This window comes from Leptonychotes weddellii, chromosome 8 (assembly GCF_054177405.1).
Source record: "Leptonychotes weddellii isolate Sample4059 chromosome 8, ASM5417740v2, whole genome shotgun sequence".
In the NCBI taxonomy this organism is placed as follows: domain Eukaryota; kingdom Metazoa; phylum Chordata; class Mammalia; order Carnivora; family Phocidae; genus Leptonychotes; species Leptonychotes weddellii.
In genome coordinates, this window is record NC_138376.1 from 5936758 (window position 1) to 5941400 (window position 4643).

General features: G+C 41.9%; 1 pseudogene; it reads left to right on the forward strand.

Annotated features, from left to right (window-relative positions):
• Positions 1–1952: 1952 nt before the first annotated feature.
• LOC115939140 (large ribosomal subunit protein eL31 pseudogene) lies at positions 1953–2395 on the forward strand (annotated as a pseudogene).
• Positions 2396–4643: the final 2248 nt, after the last annotated feature.

Sequence of the window (4643 nt, forward strand, 5' to 3'; positions counted from 1 at the left end):
ATTCTAGCTCTCAGATATCATATTGAGCCACTTTCACCCTAAGCCCTCCTTTAAGGAGCACCATCACATAAGCCACAAGAAACAGCCAACGCACTCCAAAATTCTTCCATTGTTGTACTGTATCTTTTAACATTCCATCCTTTGGCAATAAATAGTCCTAGTCCCAAGATAAAATACATGATAGTCATCTGACCAGCTCTTTCCTACTTCAAGTTAAGGGCTATAAGAGTGGCCAACTTTCCAATCTAGGAAAGAAGGGTGTTCACTCTTGTGGAAACTATCCTTAACTTAGATAATTCTATAGTTGAGTGTCCTTTACACTGCAGTTTTGGTATGAGTTGTGTCATCATTTAGAACTTCTTTCTAGTTGTCAATAACAAAAACCACAACCCAAATTGGCTTAAGGAAAGAAAGATAAGCTCTTGGCTTATGGTACTGAAAAGTCTTAAGATCTTCAGGGCACCTGGCTGACTCAGTCAGTAGAGCATGCGACTCTTGATCTCGGGGTCATGAGTTCGAGCCCCATGTTGGGTATAGAGATTACCTAAATAAATAAACTTAAAAAAAAAAAAAAAGAAAGAAAGGAAAGATCTCACTTCAATCAAGGCTGGGTTCGGAGGAAGGTTAAACAAAATGTCGTCAGGAAATACCATCTAAATGTTTGTCTTGAGAAGGTTGGGCTTGTTCTCTGACCCTATGAGAGAACTATCTCTAGAATCATCTTCCCAGGTCAATTCAATAACAAAAAAAATGTGTTAAGGTGTGCCTTTCAACAATCCCAGCAAAAGCCTCATTTCTTTTTATTGGCGTGATTGGGTTACATAACTGTCCCTGAACAAATTCACTCTGGCCAGGAGAATGTAATATTCTAATTAGCCAGACTGAGTCTCATGAATTCTATTTTTTTTAATAACAGCTTTATTGAAATATAATTCACATACCATAAAATTCACCCCACATGAACTCTTTGGAAGGAGGACAAAGAATGAATACCACCTAGAGCACCTGGACTGAAAATTTGGGAGGCAAGATACTCCAGAAGAAAATGGGCACTATTACTAAAAGAAGGGTGAATGGAGTCTGGCCACCAAAAACTGAGTTTAAGTAATGTGAATTTATTTTCTAAGGATCCCACCTGACATATTATAGCTTTGTATAGTTAACAATTATCTCCTGGGTTGTTCCCCACATGGAACACCCTATGAGACTTGGCCTTAAACAACTTAGTCATTGCTTTTCTACAAATGTTCAAAAAGCCTTAGGTCCCACATTTATATCCACAACTCTACCTGGCTCCATGTTTCCTGTACTGTTGACACATGCTAAAAAAAAGTCTTATGAATTTCTTTATTTAAAACTCACTTTGGAGGCACCTAGGTAGCTCAGTTGGTTGAGTGTCCGACTCTTGGTTTCTGCTCAGGTCACGATCTCCGTGTTGTGAGACGGAGCCCTAAGTTGTGCTCTGTGCTCAGTGTGGAGTGTGCTTAAGAGATTCTCTTTCTCTTCCTCCCCCCACTCATGCAACCGGCGCCCACATGTGTGTACACACACACTCTCTCTCTCTCAAACAAACAAATAAATAAATGTCTTTAAAAAAAAAACACAAATCACTTTGGGGACACCTGGCTGGCTCAGTCGGTAGAGCATACAACTCTTGATCTCGGGGTTGTGAGTTCAAGCCCCATGTTGGGTGTAGAGATTACTTAAAAATAAAATCTTAAAAAAAAAACTCACTTTGTTTATTCAAGTCATAGTGTTAATTCTGTAATTCTCCAGCAGCATTCTGGGAAGGCCGTGTGGTTGATGGAGAAATAACTATATCAGTGCTTTCCAGTCAGGTCTCTATGACACAGCACAGATGCACAGGTATGCATAATGTAAGGTAAGGATGAAGAGCACAGACACAGAATCAGACAGTCCCAGCAAATCCTAGTATACTGCTTCCTAATTCAATGAATTTGGACAAGTCACTTAAAATCCCTCAACATCAACTTTTCCAACCAGGGCCCAGCAGAATCGCTCATATGAAGAAGGGTGGCAAGAATAAGAAGGGCTGTTCTGCCATCAACGAGGTAGTGACCAGAGAATACATCATCAATATTCACAAGCACATCCACAGAGTGGGTTCCAGAAACGTGCCCCTCGGGCACTCAAAGAGATCCGGAAATGTGCCATGAAGATCTAGATGGGAACTCCAGATGTGCACATTGACACCAGGCTTCACAAAGCTATCTGGGCCAAAGGAATAAAGAATGTTCCATACCACATCCATGTGTGGTTGTCCAGAAAATGTAATGAGGATGAAGATTCACCAAACAAGCTCTATACGTTGGTTACCTATGTACCTGTAGTCACTTTCAAAAATCTACAGACAGTTAATGTGGATGATAACTAATCACTGATTGTCAAATAAAGTTATAAAACTGAAAAAAAATCCCTCAACATCGATTTCCTAACTGGAAAATTGGGTAATGATATCCCAAATGACAGTTACAAAGATTATCAATGAAATGATGCATGTATAAGGAGAAACAGGAAATAACATTCTCTTGAATTACTCTTGGCTCTAGCACATGAGTTTAAGAGAAATACTTTGATGGGCTTCTTTGACCCAAGACCCCAAAAGTCAAGCTCTGCTATCAAAATTGACTGCCTTCTAGGAAGGGTGAATCCATTAACTGAAGACCTTTTGCTTTTCTGAATGCTGAATAGATAGACAAAGTTTGATGGTTAGGAGCTGAGAGATGGAGTGAATCTGAGGAAGAAAATAAAAGAATTAAAGATGTTGGTGTTGAATGGGTGTTAGGATGTGCTGGAGCTGGTTCCTATTGGCTTCCTAGGGCTGATTGTTGGCATCTCCTTCCAGCTCTGTGTTCAGTGATACTGTGTTGGTAGTGTGCAATTAACCATGGTGAGAATATTTACACCATGGCACCTGGCAAGTGTACAAATGAGCCCTTCCCACCTTCCAAAGACCTGCTCAGTAAGTATTTACAGCACAACACTGGATGAAATATCCCTATGTCAGGGCGCCTGGGTGGCTCAGTTGGTTAAGCACCCAACTCTTGATCTCAGGTCTTGATCTCAGGGTGGTGAGTTCAAGCCCCACATTGGGCTCCACAGTGGGCATGGAGCCTATTTAAAAGAAAAAGTGGACTCCCCCCCGCAAAAAACCCCAGAAATATCCCTGTATCAGAGCAACAGGGGTACCTAAGGGAGATTTTTTTTTTCAGTTTGTTTACTTCTCATTCTTCCCTCGACATCTTTAGTAAAGTCCCTTTTATTCACTATCAGTTTATGCAAGTAAATTCCTGAAGGAGATGAGGACAAGGGCACAAGTGCTCTCTAAGTACTGACAAATGGTAGCAATAATTGTCTTTATTATTCATGACAACCATAACAAATGGTGCCTTTTCTTCCCCCATGAGAGTGCTAATGTAGCTGCCTTCCTCAGGTAAAATAGATTTCTTTTCACCTGCTTCCTGGCAGAACATAGCTCAGGACCCCCAATTATGAGAGGCCATGGCTCCGTGTGAGTCCCATGTGAGCAGGGATGCTCTCTCTGAGGTAATGACAAGTAAGCTGAAGTCTAGAATAAGAAGCCAAGGGAGAGAAGGAGTGGGAGGAAGCAAGGGAAAGCATTCCAGGCAGAGGCAACTGTAGCTTCAAAGGCTCCAAGGTGGGGAAAAATGAGGGTGAGAGTGGAATGTATGAATGGGCAGAGAGTGGCCGGGGATGAGCGTTCCATGTAGACAGAGATCTGCTATGCTAGGCCTTCTATACTGCTAACCACCAGGGGAGGCTTATTGCCCTCAAGGAACTCGTCAGGGATTACAATGTCAAATTTCCTGATGCTCAACATTGACTAAAGCTTCATTGACAGATACAATATTAATAAAGGATTGCCGTCAGGGTATGGAGCACACGCTTGTCTCTAAAAATCTATCCATCGGTGAAGTCAGATGAGCTGAGAGCCAGACTGCACTGTCGAAGGTACTGTGACTTAATGCCACATGGCCAAATTAAGGGACACGTGGCAACCAGTATCCAAGATGACCCCAGTGATGCTCATCTCTCTCTATTCTCCTCCTACACTGAATCTGGACAGTGAGGAAATGACACTGTGTGATTTCTGAGGCTAAGACATAAAAGATATTTTAGCTCCCATCTCTTTCTTTCTTGGATCATTCGCTCTGCGGAAGTTAGCCGCCATGTCATGAGGACACTCAAGCAGCCCTGTGGAGAGGTCCACATGGGAAGGAACTGAAGCCTCCTGCCAATCATGGCACCAGTGGGCCAACCATGAGAGTGCACCATCTTGAAGTGAACCGTCCAATCCCAGTCAAGCCTTCAGATGACTATTGCCCTGGCTGACATCTTGATTACAACCCCATGAGACATCCAAAACAAGGACTACCTAACTAAGCTGTTCCTGAATTCCTGATCCACAGAAAAGGTGTGATATGATGAATGTTTATTATTGGTTTAAACCAATACTTTTTGGTATTTTGTTATGCAGCAGTAGATTAAAGGAGACATTTTAAGAAACAATCCTAACACTATTTGCTACAATGACAATAACACTATTTATCAAGGGTATTGTCTGTGAGTTTTGGCAAGTTAGGTGACCTTGCTACACCTCA